Source organism: Heptranchias perlo, chromosome 5 (genome assembly GCF_035084215.1).
Source record: "Heptranchias perlo isolate sHepPer1 chromosome 5, sHepPer1.hap1, whole genome shotgun sequence".
In the NCBI taxonomy this organism is placed as follows: Eukaryota; Metazoa; Chordata; class Chondrichthyes; order Hexanchiformes; family Hexanchidae; genus Heptranchias; species Heptranchias perlo.
Window position 1 is genome coordinate 113,779,175 of NC_090329.1, and position 16,151 is coordinate 113,795,325.

The 16,151-nt window shown below is 48.5% G+C and overlaps 5 non-coding genes across 5 annotated transcripts; all 5 read left to right on the forward strand.

The window, feature by feature from the left end:
- The first annotated feature begins 1,977 nt into the window (after nt 1-1,977).
- Nucleotides 1,978-2,096, forward strand: LOC137322230 (5S ribosomal RNA). The gene has a single exon (XR_010962987.1). It is a non-coding gene; the product is annotated as a 5S ribosomal RNA (ribosomal RNA).
- A 3,000-nt stretch (nt 2,097-5,096) lies between these two features.
- LOC137322266 (5S ribosomal RNA) lies at nt 5,097-5,216 on the forward strand. The gene has a single exon (XR_010963022.1). It is a non-coding gene; the product is annotated as a 5S ribosomal RNA (ribosomal RNA).
- A 2,992-nt stretch (nt 5,217-8,208) lies between these two features.
- LOC137322241 (5S ribosomal RNA) lies at nt 8,209-8,327 on the forward strand. The gene has a single exon (XR_010962998.1). It is a non-coding gene; the product is annotated as a 5S ribosomal RNA (ribosomal RNA).
- A 2,996-nt stretch (nt 8,328-11,323) lies between these two features.
- LOC137322235 (5S ribosomal RNA) lies at nt 11,324-11,442 on the forward strand. The gene has a single exon (XR_010962992.1). It is a non-coding gene; the product is annotated as a 5S ribosomal RNA (ribosomal RNA).
- A 2,988-nt stretch (nt 11,443-14,430) lies between these two features.
- On the forward strand, nt 14,431-14,549 carry LOC137322226 (5S ribosomal RNA). The gene has a single exon (XR_010962983.1). It is a non-coding gene; the product is annotated as a 5S ribosomal RNA (ribosomal RNA).
- Nucleotides 14,550-16,151: the final 1,602 nt, after the last annotated feature.

Sequence of the window (16,151 nt, forward strand, 5' to 3'; positions counted from 1 at the left end):
GAGCTTTATACAACCGTAGCATAACTTTGTATTGTATTCCAGCCCTGTTGAGATGAAGACTAACATTCGCCGACCTGCCGGTCAAATCGGGGCCAGCGGCTGCTTTTATCCATGTGCGGAAAGGCACACATCTTCTTCTGGCCTGAATTGGGCCAAGGTGACTTAAATTGGGGTCTGGGCTTGAGCCTTTTCTAAGCAGCTGGGCCTGGGAGAGGAGAAAAGGCTGCTCCCCGGTTGTCTGTATTTTGAGGCAGGAGGGAGCAGCGTTTTTGCAGCAGTGAGTGAGTGAGTGAGTGAGTGAGTGAGTGATTGGGTGAGTGAGTGAAGGAATGGTGAAGCTAATGAAGGTTAAGGCCAGGGGAAGGCAATGAAGGGTAGGTAGGGTTGCCAACTCTGGTTGGACGCATTCCTGGAGGTTTTATCACATGACTTCCAACCACCCGACCCAGTCAAACATCCTTTTTGACCCATCTGCTATAATTTTCGAACTAATTAAGAAAAGCGTTCAAAGAAAAGGAAAAACCATTTTTCTTTTAATGCCTCTATGATGTTTCTCCACGGTTGGTTGGCAGCAGTGTCCAGGAGATTAATCTTTAATTCCTGGAGACTCCAGGGCAATCCTGGAGGCTTGGCAACCCTACAATTGCGTGAGGTAAGCAGTCAAGTACTGACTTTTCATATTGAATCTACATTTTCTTTACCCAACATTTGGACTTCTGTCCCTTTCTCCCCAGGTTTTGCCGGGCCTCCGACAGGTCAATTTCACCCCTTAGGGCCTCTGCCTGCCCCATTTCTTATGCCTACACCACATAATCTACAAGCCTCTCCATCACCATTTTGATGCCCATTTTAGTTCATGCATCCGGAAAGTCCCGAAAGGCCTCACCCGACCAACAATCACGGCATGTGTTTATTGAATGATTTCAGGGGCTTTCGTCGCGAAGACACTAGCCAGAAGTCCAGCGCAGGTGTTGATGAGTTTTTATGTGAGAAAGGTCAGTGCTAAGTTTACTTCTTAGTACAGCACAGAAGGAGGCCACAGGCCAGTAAATGTTTTCCCTTGCAGAGATTGCTACCTTTGAGGTCCTTGTTTTTAACTTGGTCCCTATCCGTAGCTGGTGAAAGTGTGAGTAGAGGACTAGAGTACAAGGCGGCAGAAGTTATGCTGCAGCTATACAAAACCCTGGTAAGACCGCACCTGGAGTACTGTGAGCAGTTCTGGGCACCGCACCTTCGGAAGGACATATCGGCCTCGGAGGGAGTGCAGCGTAGGTTTACTAGAACGCTAGCCGGACTTCAAGGGTTAAGTTACGAGGAGAGATGACACAAATTGGGGTTGTATTCTCTGGAGTTTCGAAGGTTAAGGGGTGATCTGATGGAAGTTCATAAGATATTAAGGGGAACAGATAGGGTGGATAGAGAGCAACTATTTCCGCTGGTTGGGGATTCTAGGAGTAGGGGGCAGAGTCTAAAAAGTAGAGCCAGACCTTTGAGGAGAGAGATGAGAAAACATTACTACACACAAAGGGTGGTAGAAGTTTGTAAGTCTCTCACGCAAAGGGCAATTGATAGGAGCTGAATTGCGAAATTGAAATGTGAGAGAGATAGGTTTTTGTCAAGCAAAGGTATGAAGGGATATGGGCGAAAGGCAGGTCTCTGGAGTTGGATGAGAGATGAGCCATGATGTTCTGAAATGGCGGAGCAGGCAGGCAGGCAGGCAGGCAGGCAGGCAGGCAGGCGGGTGTGAATGGCCTCCTCCTGTTGCTATGTTGTAGGATTTGAATGAAGCGTTGAGCTTGCTATGTGATTGTTTTGCAGATGAAGCAGGACTTGTGTGTGTTTGTGTTTGGCAGTGCGAATGCGTGTACCCTGTGAGTGATGTTGTTTCCCCCGGCGCCAGGCAAGTGCAGAAAGTGTGGTAAAGAATGAAGAAGAGGACTGCAGCCCTTTAAGTAAAGGGAAAAGCAAGCAATCAATGCCTACGGCCATACTAGTCTGAAAACGCCCGATCTCGTCTGATCTCGGAAGCTAAGCAGAGTCAGGCCTGGTTAGTACTTGGATGGGAGACCGCCTGGGAATACCAGGTGCAGTAGGCTTTTCTTGCCAGCAGAGGCTGCTCTCAGCTCTGCGCACTCCCTTCAATCACAAAGCTTTTTGCTGCTTGCTCCTGCACTCTCTCTCGCTTTCCTTTGCCCATTCCTTTGCTGCACATTCTCCTGCTGCCAGACAAAGGCAAGGGAGTCGACACAGAGTCAACAAAAAAAAACACATGAAGAAAATAAGCTGGCAAAAAACATACACAAAGCAGCAAGCGTTTAAGTAAAGAGAAGCAAAGCAGGCCATCGCTTACTACCACACTCCTCTGAAAAGTACCCCATCCCATCCGATATCACAAGCTAAGTCAGAGGCAGGCCTGGTCAGTACTCGCTTGGGACACCGCCTGGAAATAGCAACTGCCGTCGGCTTTTCTTGTTCGCTGTTTGCTGTTCTTCACGCCGACGCTGCCTTCATTTGCCAGTCTTTTTGCTGATCGCTCGCTCGCTCGCTTTCGTCGGCCCATTTCCTGGCAGCACGTTCATAGGAACGGGAGAAGGCCATTCAGCCCTTTGAGCCTGTTCCGCCATTCGTGACTGATGTGTACCTTAACTCCATTTACCCGCCTTTGCTCCATAACCCTCAACACCCGTGCCTAACAAAAATCAATCAATCTCGGTTTTGAGATTTTCAATTGATCCCCAGCCTCAACAGCTTTTTGGGGGAGAGAGTTCCAGATTTCTACTGCACTTTGTGTGAAGAAGTGCTTCCTGACATCACCCGTGAACTGCCTAGCTGTAATTTTCAGATTATGCCCCCTTGTTCCGGACTCCCCCACCAGAGGAAATAGTTTCTCTATCGAGCCTATCAGCTCCTTTAATAATCTTAAACACCTCAATTAGATCTTAATCTTCTAAACTCAAGGGAATACGAGCCGAGTCGATGCAACCTGTCCTGACAACTTAACCCTTTTAGCCCCGGTATCATTTTGGTAAATGTGCGCTGCAGCCCCTCCAAGACCAGTGTATCCTTCCTGAGGTGTGGTGCCCAGAACTGAACGCAGTACTCCAGATGCGGTCTAAGCAGAGCTTTATACAACCGTAGCATAACTTTGTATTGTATTCCAGCCCTGTTGAGATGAAGACTAACATTCGCCGACCTGCCGGTCAAATCGGGGCCAGCGGCTGCTTTTATCCATGTGCGGAAAGGCACACATCTTCTTCTGGCCTGAATTGGGCCAAGGTGACTTAAATTGGGGTGTGGGCTTGAGCCTTTTCTAAGCAGCTGGGCCTGGGAGAGGAGAAAAGGCTGCTCCCCGGTTGTCTGTATTTTGAGGCAGGAGGGAGCAGCGTTTTTGCAGCAGTGAGTGAGTGAGTGAGTGAGTGAGTGAGTGATTGGGTGAGTGAGTGAAGGAATGGTGAAGCTAATGAAGGTTAAGGCCAGGGGAAGGCAATGAAGGGTAGGTAGGGTTGCCAACTCTGGTTGGACGCATTCCTGGAGGTTTTATCACATGACTTCCAACCACCCGACCCAGTCAAACATCCTTTTTGACCCATCTGCTATAATTTTCGAACTAATTAAGAAAAGCGTTCAAAGAAAAGGAAAAACCATTTTTCTTTTAATGCCTCTATGATGTTTCTCCACGGTTGGTTGGCAGCAGTGTCCAGGAGATTAATCTTTAATTCCTGGAGACTCCAGGGCAATCCTGGAGGCTTGGCAACCCTCCAATTGCGTGAGGTAAGCAGTCAAGTACTGACTTTTCATATTGAATCTACATTTTCTTTACCCAACATTTGGACTTCTGTCCCTTTCTCCCCAGGTTTTGCCGGGCCTCCGACAGGTCAATTTCACCCCTTAGGGCCTCTGCCTGCCCCATTTCTTATGCCTACACCACATAATCTACAAGCCTCTCCATCACCATTTTGATGCCCATTTTAGTTCATGCATGCGGAAAGTCCCGAAAGGCCTCTCCCGACCAACAATCACGGCATGTGTTTATTGAATGATTTCAGGGGCTTTCGTCGCGAAGACACTAGCCAGAAGTCCAGCGCAGGTGTTGATGAGTTTTTATGTGAGAAAGGTCAGTGCTAAGTTTACTTCTTAGTACAGCACAGAAGGAGGCCACAGGCCAGTAAATGTTTTCCCTTGCAGAGATTGCTACCTTTGAGGTCCTTGTTTTTAACTTGGTCCCTATCCGTAGCTGGTGAAAGTGTGAGTAGAGGACTAGAGTACAAGGCGGCAGAAGTTATGCTGCAGCTATACAAAACCCTGGTAAGACCGCACCTGGAGTACTGTGAGCAGTTCTGGGCACCGCACCTTCGGAAGGACATATCGGCCTCGGAGGGAGTGCAGCGTAGGTTTACTAGAACGCTAGCCGGACTTCAAGGGTTAAGTTACGAGGAGAGATGACACAAATTGGGGTTGTATTCTCTGGAGTTTCGAAGGTTAAGGGGTGATCTGATGGAAGTTCATAAGATATTAAGGGGAACAGATAGGGTGGATAGAGAGCAACTATTTCCGCTGGTTGGGGATTCTAGGAGTAGGGGGCAGAGTCTAAAAAGTAGAGCCAGACCTTTGAGGAGAGAGATGAGAAAACATTACTACACACAAAGGGTGGTAGAAGTTTGTAAGTCTCTCACGCAAAGGGCAATTGATAGGAGCTGAATTGCGAAATTGAAATGTGAGAGAGATAGGTTTTTGTCAAGCAAAGGTATGAAGGGATATGGGCGAAAGGCAGGTCTCTGGAGTTGGATGAGAGATGAGCCATGATGTTCTGAAATGGCGGAGCAGGCAGGCAGGCAGGCAGGCAGGCAGGCAGGCAGGCGGGTGTGAATGGCCTCCTCCTGTTGCTATGTTGTAGGATTTGAATGAAGCGTTGAGCTTGCTATGTGATTGTTTTGCAGATGAAGCAGGACTTGTGTGTGTTTGTGTTTGGCAGTGCGAATGCGTGTACCCTGTGAGTGATGTTGTTTCCCCCGGCGCCAGGCAAGTGCAGAAAGTGTGGTAAAGAATGAAGAAGAGGACTGCAGCCCTTTAAGTAAAGGGAAAAGCAAGCAATCAATGCCTACGGCCATACTAGTCTGAAAACGCCCGATCTCGTCTGATCTCGGAAGCTTAAGCAGAGTCAGGCCTGGTTAGTACTTGGATGGGAGACCGCCTGGGAATACCAGGTGCAGTAGGCTTTTCTTGCCAGCAGAGGCTGCTCTCAGCTCTGCGCACTCCCTTCAATCACAAAGCTTTTTGCTGCTTGCTCCTGCACTCTCTCTCGCTTTCCTTTGCCCATTCCTTTGCTGCACATTCTCCTGCTGCCAGACAAAGGCAAGGGAGTCGACACAGAGTCAACAAAAAAAAACACATGAAGAAAATAAGCTGGCAAAAAACATACACAAAGCAGCAAGCGTTTAAGTAAAGAGAAGCAAAGCAGGCCATCGCTTACTACCACACTCCTCTGAAAAGTACCCCATCCCATCCGATATCACAAGCTAAGTCAGAGGCAGGCCTGGTCAGTACTCGCTTGGGACACCGCCTGGAAATAGCAACTGCCGTCGGCTTTTCTTGTTCGCTGTTTGCTGTTCTTCACGCCGACGCTGCCTTCATTTGCCAGTCTTTTTGCTGATCGCTCGCTCGCTCGCTTTCGTCGGCCCATTTCCTGGCAGCACGTTCATAGGAACGGGAGAAGGCCATTCAGCCCTTTGAGCCTGTTCCGCCATTCGTGACTGATGTGTACCTTAACTCCATTTACCCGCCTTTGCTCCATAACCCTCAACACCCGTGCCTAACAAAAATCAATCAATCTCGGTTTTGAGATTTTCAATTGATCCCCAGCCTCAACAGCTTTTTGGGGGAGAGAGTTCCAGATTTCTACTGCACTTTGTGTGAAGAAGTGCTTCCTGACATCACCCGTGAACTGCCTAGCTGTAATTTTCAGATTATGCCCCCTTGTTCCGGACTCCCCCACCAGAGGAAATAGTTTCTCTATCGAGCCTATCAGCTCCTTTAATAATCTTAAACACCTCAATTAGATCTTAATCTTCTAAACTCAAGGGAATACGAGCCGAGTCGATGCAACCTGTCCTGACAACTTAACCCTTTTAGCCCCGGTATCATTTTGGTAAATGTGCGCTGCAGCCCCTCCAAGACCAGTGTATCCTTCCTGAGGTGTGGTGCCCAGAACTGAACGCAGTACTCCAGATGCGGTCTAAGCAGAGCTTTATACAACCGTAGCATAACTTTGTATTGTATTCCAGCCCTGTTGAGATGAAGACTAACATTCGCCGACCTGCCGGTCAAATCGGGGCCAGCGGCTGCTTTTATCCATGTGCGGAAAGGCACACATCTTCTTCTGGCCTGAATTGGGCCAAGGTGACTTAAATTGGGGTGTGGGCTTGAGCCTTTTCTAAGCAGCTGGGCCTGGGAGAGGAGAAAAGGCTGCTCCCCGGTTGTCTGTATTTTGAGGCAGGAGGGAGCAGCGTTTTTGCAGCAGTGAGTGAGTGAGTGAGTGAGTGATTGGGTGAGTGAGTGAAGGAATGGTGAAGCTAATGAAGGTTAAGGCCAGGGGAAGGCAATGAAGGGTAGGTAGGGTTGCCAACTCTGGTTGGACGCATTCCTGGAGGTTTTATCACATGACTTCCAACCACCCGACCCAGTCAAACATCCTTTTTGACCCATCTGCTATAATTTTCGAACTAATTAAGAAAAGCGTTCAAAGAAAAGGAAAAACCATTTTTCTTTTAATGCCTCTATGATGTTTCTCCACGGTTGGTTGGCAGCAGTGTCCAGGAGATTAATCTTTAATTCCTGGAGACTCCAGGGCAATCCTGGAGGCTTGGCAACCCTCCAATTGCGTGAGGTAAGCAGTCAAGTACTGACTTTTCATATTGAATCTACATTTTCTTTACCCAACATTTGGACTTCTGTCCCTTTCTCCCCAGGTTTTGCCGGGCCTCCGACAGGTCAATTTCACCCCTTAGGGCCTCTGCCTGCCCCATTTCTTATGCCTACACCACATAATCTACAAGCCTCTCCATCACCATTTTGATGCCCATTTTAGTTCATGCATGCGGAAAGTCCCGAAAGGCCTCTCCCGACCAACAATCACGGCATGTGTTTATTGAATGATTTCAGGGGCTTTCGTCGCGAAGACACTAGCCAGAAGTCCAGCGCAGGTGTTGATGAGTTTTTATGTGAGAAAGGTCAGTGCTAAGTTTACTTCTTAGTACAGCACAGAAGGAGGCCACAGGCCAGTAAATGTTTTCCCTTGCAGAGATTGCTACCTTTGAGGTCCTTGTTTTTAACTTGGTCCCTATCCGTAGCTGGTGAAAGTGTGAGTAGAGGACTAGAGTACAAGGCGGCAGAAGTTATGCTGCAGCTATACAAAACCCTGGTAAGACCGCACCTGGAGTACTGTGAGCAGTTCTGGGCACCGCACCTTCGGAAGGACATATCGGCCTCGGAGGGAGTGCAGCGTAGGTTTACTAGAACGCTAGCCGGACTTCAAGGGTTAAGTTACGAGGAGAGATGACACAAATTGGGGTTGTATTCTCTGGAGTTTCGAAGGTTAAGGGGTGATCTGATGGAAGTTCATAAGATATTAAGGGGAACAGATAGGGTGGATAGAGAGCAACTATTTCCGCTGGTTGGGGATTCTAGGAGTAGGGGGCAGAGTCTAAAAAGTAGAGCCAGACCTTTGAGGAGAGAGATGAGAAAACATTACTACACACAAAGGGTGGTAGAAGTTTGTAAGTCTCTCACGCAAAGGGCAATTGATAGGAGCTGAATTGCGAAATTGAAATGTGAGAGAGATAGGTTTTTGTCAAGCAAAGGTATGAAGGGATATGGGCGAAAGGCAGGTCTCTGGAGTTGGATGAGAGATGAGCCATGATGTTCTGAAATGGCGGAGCAGGCAGGCAGGCAGGCAGGCAGGCAGGCAGGCAGGCGGGTGTGAATGGCCTCCTCCTGTTGCTATGTTGTAGGATTTGAATGAAGCGTTGAGCTTGCTATGTGATTGTTTTGCAGATGAAGCAGGACTTGTGTGTGTTTGTGTTTGGCAGTGCGAATGCGTGTACCCTGTGAGTGATGTTGTTTCCCCCGGCGCCAGGCAAGTGCAGAAAGTGTGGTAAAGAATGAAGAAGAGGACTGCAGCCCTTTAAGTAAAGGGAAAAGCAAACAATTGATGCCTACGGCCATACTAGTCTGAAAACGCCCGATCTCGTCTGATCTCGGAAGCTAAGCAGAGTCAGGCCTGGTTAGTACTTGGATGGGAGACCGCCTGGGAATACCAGGTGCAGTAGGCTTTTCTTGCCAGCAGAGGCTGCTCTCAGCTCTGCGCACTCCCTTCAATCACAAAGCTTTTTGCTGCTTGCTCCTGCACTCTCTCTCGCTTTCCTTTGCCCATTCCTTTGCTGCACATTCTCCTGCTGCCAGACAAAGGCAAGGGAGTCGACACAGAGTCAACAAAAAAAAACACATGAAGAAAATAAGCTGGCAAAAAACATACACAAAGCAGCAAGCGTTTAAGTAAAGAGAAGCAAAGCAGGCCATCGCTTACTACCACACTCCTCTGAAAAGTACCCCATCCCATCCGATATCACAAGCTAAGTCAGAGGCAGGCCTGGTCAGTACTCGCTTGGGACACCGCCTGGAAATAGCAACTGCCGTCGGCTTTTCTTGTTCGCTGTTTGCTGTTCTTCACGCCGACGCTGCCTTCATTTGCCAGTCTTTTTGCTGATCGCTCGCTCGCTCGCTTTCGTCGGCCCATTTCCTGGCAGCACGTTCATAGGAACGGGAGAAGGCCATTCAGCCCTTTGAGCCTGTTCCGCCATTCGTGACTGATGTGTACCTTAACTCCATTTACCCGCCTTTGCTCCATAACCCTCAACACCCGTGCCTAACAAAAATCAATCAATCTCGGTTTTGAGATTTTCAATTGATCCCCAGCCTCAACAGCTTTTTGGGGGAGAGAGTTCCAGATTTCTACTGCACTTTGTGTGAAGAAGTGCTTCCTGACATCACCCGTGAACTGCCTAGCTGTAATTTTCAGATTATGCCCCCTTGTTCCGGACTCCCCCACCAGAGGAAATAGTTTCTCTATCGAGCCTATCAGCTCCTTTAATAATCTTAAACACCTCAATTAGATCTTAATCTTCTAAACTCAAGGGAATACGAGCCGAGTCGATGCAACCTGTCCTGACAACTTAACCCTTTTAGCCCCGGTATCATTTTGGTAAATGTGCGCTGCAGCCCCTCCAAGACCAGTGTATCCTTCCTGAGGTGTGGTGCCCAGAACTGAACGCAGTACTCCAGATGCGGTCTAAGCAGAGCTTTATACAACCGTAGCATAACTTTGTATTGTATTCCAGCCCTGTTGAGATGAAGACTAACATTCGCCGACCTGCCGGTCAAATCGGGGCCAGCGGCTGCTTTTATCCATGTGCGGAAAGGCACACATCTTCTTCTGGCCTGAATTGGGCCAAGGTGACTTAAATTGGGGTGTGGGCTTGAGCCTTTTCTAAGCAGCTGGGCCTGGGAGAGGAGAAAAGGCTGCTCCCCGGTTGTCTGTATTTTGAGGCAGGAGGGAGCAGCGTTTTTGCAGCAGTGAGTGAGTGAGTGAGTGAGTGATTGGGTGAGTGAGTGAAGGAATGGTGAAGCTAATGAAGGTTAAGGCCAGGGGAAGGCAATGAAGGGTAGGTAGGGTTGCCAACTCTGGTTGGACGCATTCCTGGAGGTTTTATCACATGACTTCCAACCACCCGACCCAGTCAAACATCCTTTTTGACCCATCTGCTATAATTTTCGAACTAATTAAGAAAAGCGTTCAAAGAAAAGGAAAAACCATTTTTCTTTTAATGCCTCTATGATGTTTCTCCACGGTTGGTTGGCAGCAGTGTCCAGGAGATTAATCTTTAATTCCTGGAGACTCCAGGGCAATCCTGGAGGCTTGGCAACCCTCCAATTGCGTGAGGTAAGCAGTCAAGTACTGACTTTTCATATTGAATCTACATTTTCTTTACCCAACATTTGGACTTCTGTCCCTTTCTCCCCAGGTTTTGCCGGGCCTCCGACAGGTCAATTTCACCCCTTAGGGCCTCTGCCTGCCCCATTTCTTATGCCTACACCACATAATCTACAAGCCTCTCCATCACCATTTTGATGCCCATTTTAGTTCATGCATGCGGAAAGTCCCGAAAGGCCTCTCCCGACCAACAATCACGGCATGTGTTTATTGAATGATTTCAGGGGCTTTCGTCGCGAAGACACTAGCCAGAAGTCCAGCGCAGGTGTTGATGAGTTTTTATGTGAGAAAGGTCAGTGCTAAGTTTACTTCTTAGTACAGCACAGAAGGAGGCCACAGGCCAGTAAATGTTTTCCCTTGCAGAGATTGCTACCTTTGAGGTCCTTGTTTTTAACTTGGTCCCTATCCGTAGCTGGTGAAAGTGTGAGTAGAGGACTAGAGTACAAGGCGGCAGAAGTTATGCTGCAGCTATACAAAACCCTGGTAAGACCGCACCTGGAGTACTGTGAGCAGTTCTGGGCACCGCACCTTCGGAAGGACATATCGGCCTCGGAGGGAGTGCAGCGTAGGTTTACTAGAACGCTAGCCGGACTTCAAGGGTTAAGTTACGAGGAGAGATGACACAAATTGGGGTTGTATTCTCTGGAGTTTCGAAGGTTAAGGGGTGATCTGATGGAAGTTCATAAGATATTAAGGGGAACAGATAGGGTGGATAGAGAGCAACTATTTCCGCTGGTTGGGGATTCTAGGAGTAGGGGGCAGAGTCTAAAAAGTAGAGCCAGACCTTTGAGGAGAGAGATGAGAAAACATTACTACCCACAAAGGGTGGTAGAAGTTTGTAAGTCTCTCACGCAAAGGGCAATTGATAGGAGCTGAATTGCGAAATTGAAATGTGAGAGAGATAGGTTTTTGTCAAGCAAAGGTATGAAGGGATATGGGCGAAAGGCAGGTCTCTGGAGTTGGATGAGAGATGAGCCATGATGTTCTGAAATGGCGGAGCAGGCAGGCAGGCAGGCAGGCAGGCAGGCAGGCAGGCAGGCGGGTGTGAATGGCCTCCTCCTGTTGCTATGTTGTAGGATTTGAATGAAGCGTTGAGCTTGCTATGTGATTGTTTTGCAGATGAAGCAGGACTTGTGTGTGTTTGTGTTTGGCAGTGCGAATGCGTGTACCCTGTGAGTGATGTTGTTTCCCCCGGCGCCAGGCAAGTGCAGAAAGTGTGGTAAAGAATGAAGAAGAGGACTGCAGCCCTTTAAGTAAAGGGAAAAGCAAGCAATCAATGCCTACGGCCGTACTAGTCTGAAAACGCCCGATCTCGTCTGATCTCGGAAGCTAAGCAGAGTCAGGCCTGGTTAGTACTTGGATGGGAGACCGCCTGGGAATACCAGGTGCAGTAGGCTTTTCTTGCCAGCAGAGGCTGCTCTCAGCTCTGCGCACTCCCTTCAATCACAAAGCTTTTTGCTGCTTGCTCCTGCACTCTCTCTCGCTTTCCTTTGCCCATTCCTTTGCTGCACATTCTCCTGCTGCCAGACAAAGGCAAGGGAGTCGACACAGAGTCAACAAAAAAAAACACATGAAGAAAATAAGCTGGCAAAAAACATACACAAAGCAGCAAGCGTTTAAGTAAAGAGAAGCAAAGCAGGCCATCGCTTACTACCACACTCCTCTGAAAAGTACCCCATCCCATCCGATATCACAAGCTAAGTCAGAGGCAGGCCTGGTCAGTACTCGCTTGGGACACCGCCTGGAAATAGCAACTGCCGTCGGCTTTTCTTGTTCGCTGTTTGCTGTTCTTCACGCCGACGCTGCCTTCATTTGCCAGTCTTTTTGCTGATCGCTCGCTCGCTCGCTTTCGTCGGCCCATTTCCTGGCAGCACGTTCATAGGAACGGGAGAAGGCCATTCAGCCCTTTGAGCCTGTTCCGCCATTCGTGACTGATGTGTACCTTAACTCCATTTACCCGCCTTTGCTCCATAACCCTCAACACCCGTGCCTAACAAAAATCAATCAATCTCGGTTTTGAGATTTTCAATTGATCCCCAGCCTCAACAGCTTTTTGGGGGAGAGAGTTCCAGATTTCTACTGCACTTTGTGTGAAGAAGTGCTTCCTGACATCACCCGTGAACTGCCTAGCTGTAATTTTCAGATTATGCCCCCTTGTTCCGGACTCCCCCACCAGAGGAAATAGTTTCTCTATCGAGCCTATCAGCTCCTTTAATAATCTTAAACACCTCAATTAGATCTTAATCTTCTAAACTCAAGGGAATACGAGCCGAGTCGATGCAACCTGTCCTGACAACTTAACCCTTTTAGCCCCGGTATCATTTTGGTAAATGTGCGCTGCAGCCCCTCCAAGACCAGTGTATCCTTCCTGAGGTGTGGTGCCCAGAACTGAACGCAGTACTCCAGATGCGGTCTAAGCAGAGCTTTATACAACCGTAGCATAACTTTGTATTGTATTCCAGCCCTGTTGAGATGAAGACTAACATTCGCCGACCTGCCGGTCAAATCGGGGCCAGCGGCTGCTTTTATCCATGTGCGGAAAGGCACACATCTTCTTCTGGCCTGAATTGGGCCAAGGTGACTTAAATTGGGGTCTGGGCTTGAGCCTTTTCTAAGCAGCTGGGCCTGGGAGAGGAGAAAAGGCTGCTCCCCGGTTGTCTGTATTTTGAGGCAGGAGGGAGCAGCGTTTTTGCAGCAGTGAGTGAGTGAGTGAGTGAGTGATTGGGTGAGTGAGTGAAGGAATGGTGAAGCTAATGAAGGTTAAGGCCAGGGGAAGGCAATGAAGGGTAGGTAGGGTTGCCAACTCTGGTTGGACGCATTCCTGGAGGTTTTATCACATGACTTCCAACCACCCGACCCAGTCAAACATCCTTTTTGACCCATCTGCTATAATTTTCGAACTAATTAAGAAAAGCGTTCAAAGAAAAGGAAAAACCATTTTTCTTTTAATGCCTCTATGATGTTTCTCCACGGTTGGTTGGCAGCAGTGTCCAGGAGATTAATCTTTAATTCCTGGAGACTCCAGGGCAATCCTGGAGGCTTGGCAACCCTCCAATTGCGTGAGGTAAGCAGTCAAGTACTGACTTTTCATATTGAATCTACATTTTCTTTACCCAACATTTGGACTTCTGTCCCTTTCTCCCCAGGTTTTGCCGGGCCTCCGACAGGTCAATTTCACCCCTTAGGGCCTCTGCCTGCCCCATTTCTTATGCCTACACCACATAATCTACAAGCCTCTCCATCACCATTTTGATGCCCATTTTAGTTCATGCATGCGGAAAGTCCCGAAAGGCCTCTCCCGACCAACAATCACGGCATGTGTTTATTGAATGATTTCAGGGGCTTTCGTCGCGAAGACACTAGCCAGAAGTCCAGCGCAGGTGTTGATGAGTTTTTATGTGAGAAAGGTCAGTGCTAAGTTTACTTCTTAGTACAGCACAGAAGGAGGCCACAGGCCAGTAAATGTTTTCCCTTGCAGAGATTGCTACCTTTGAGGTCCTTGTTTTTAACTTGGTCCCTATCCGTAGCTGGTGAAAGTGTGAGTAGAGGACTAGAGTACAAGGCGGCAGAAGTTATGCTGCAGCTATACAAAACCCTGGTAAGACCGCACCTGGAGTACTGTGAGCAGTTCTGGGCACCGCACCTTCGGAAGGACATATCGGCCTCGGAGGGAGTGCAGCGTAGGTTTACTAGAACGCTAGCCGGACTTCAAGGGTTAAGTTACGAGGAGAGATGACACAAATTGGGGTTGTATTCTCTGGAGTTTCGAAGGTTAAGGGGTGATCTGATGGAAGTTCATAAGATATTAAGGGGAACAGATAGGGTGGATAGAGAGCAACTATTTCCGCTGGTTGGGGATTCTAGGAGTAGGGGGCAGAGTCTAAAAAGTAGAGCCAGACCTTTGAGGAGAGAGATGAGAAAACATTACTACCCACAAAGGGTGGTAGAAGTTTGTAAGTCTCTCACGCAAAGGGCAATTGATAGGAGCTGAATTGCGAAATTGAAATGTGAGAGAGATAGGTTTTTGTCAAGCAAAGGTATGAAGGGATATGGGCGAAAGGCAGGTCTCTGGAGTTGGATGAGAGATGAGCCATGATGTTCTGAAATGGCGGAGCAGGCAGGCAGGCAGGCAGGCAGGCAGGCAGGCGGGTGTGAATGGCCTCCTCCTGTTGCTATGTTGTAGGATTTGAATGAAGCGTTGAGCTTGCTATGTGATTGTTTTGCAGATGAAGCAGGACTTGAGTGTGTTTGTGTTTGGCAGTGCGAATGCGTGTACCCTGTGAGTGATGTTGTTTCCCCCGGCGCCAGGCAAGTGCAGAAAGTGTGGTAAAGAATGAAGAAGAGGACTGCAGCCCTTTAAGTAAAGGGAAAAGCAAGCAATCAATGCCTACGGCCATACTAGTCTGAAAATGCCCGATCTCGTCTGATCTCGGAAGCTAAGCAGAGTCAGGCCTGGTTAGTACTTGGATGGGAGACCGCCTGGGAATACCAGGTGCAGTAGGCTTTTCTTGCCAGCAGAGGCTGCTCTCAGCTCTGCGCACTCCCTTCAATCACAAAGCTTTTTGCTGCTTGCTCCTGCACTCTCTCTCGCTTTCCTTTGCCCATTCCTTTGCTGCACATTCTCCTGCTGCCAGACAAAGGCAAGGGAGTCGACACAGAGTCAACAAAAAAAAACACATGAAGAAAATAAGCTGGCAAAAAACATACACAAAGCAGCAAGCGTTTAAGTAAAGAGAAGCAAAGCAGGCCATCGCTTACTACCACACTCCTCTGAAAAGTACCCCATCCCATCCGATATCACAAGCTAAGTCAGAGGCAGGCCTGGTCAGTACTCGCTTGGGACACCGCCTGGAAATAGCAACTGCCGTCGGCTTTTCTTGTTCGCTGTTTGCTGTTCTTCACGCCGACGCTGCCTTCATTTGCCAGTCTTTTTGCTGATCGCTCGCTCGCTCGCTTTCGTCGGCCCATTTCCTGGCAGCACGTTCATAGGAACGGGAGAAGGCCATTCAGCCCTTTGAGCCTGTTCCGCCATTCGTGACTGATGTGTACCTTAACTCCATTTACCCGCCTTTGCTCCATAACCCTCAACACCCGTGCCTAACAAAAATCAATCAATCTCGGTTTTGAGATTTTCAATTGATCCCCAGCCTCAACAGCTTTTTGGGGGAGAGAGTTCCAGATTTCTACTGCACTTTGTGTGAAGAAGTGCTTCCTGACATCACCCGTGAACTGCCTAGCTGTAATTTTCAGATTATGCCCCCTTGTTCCGGACTCCCCCACCAGAGGAAATAGTTTCTCTATCGAGCCTATCAGCTCCTTTAATAATCTTAAACACCTCAATTAGATCTTAATCTTCTAAACTCAAGGGAATACGAGCCGAGTCGATGCAACCTGTCCTGACAACTTAACCCTTTTAGCCCCGGTATCATTTTGGTAAATGTGCGCTGCAGCCCCTCCAAGACCAGTGTATCCTTCCTGAGGTGTGGTGCCCAGAACTGAACGCAGTACTCCAGATGCGGTCTAAGCAGAGCTTTATACAACCGTAGCATAACTTTGTATTGTATTCCAGCCCTGTTGAGATGAAGACTAACATTCGCCGACCTGCCGGTCAAATCGGGGCCAGCGGCTGCTTTTATCCATGTGCGGAAAGGCACACATCTTCTTCTGGCCTGAATTGGGCCAAGGTGACTTAAATTGGGGTCTGGGCTTGAGCCTTTTCTAAGCAGCTGGGCCTGGGAGAGGAGAAAAGGCTGCTCCCCGGTTGTCTGTATTTTGAGGCAGGAGGGAGCAGCGTTTTTGCAGCAGTGAGTGAGTGAGTGAGTGAGTGATTGGGTGAGTGAGTGAAGGAATGGTGAAGCTAATGAAGGTTAAGGCCAGGGGAAGGCAATGAAGGGTAGGTAGGGTTGCCAACTCTGGTTGGACGCATTCCTGGAGGTTTTATCACATGACTTCCAACCACCCGACCCAGTCAAACATCCTTTTTGACCCATCTGCTATAATTTTCGAACTAATTAAGAAAAGCGTTCAAAGAAAAGGAAAAACCATTTTTCTTTTAATGCCTCTATGATGTTTCTCCACGGTTGGTTGGCAGCAGTGTCCAGGAGAT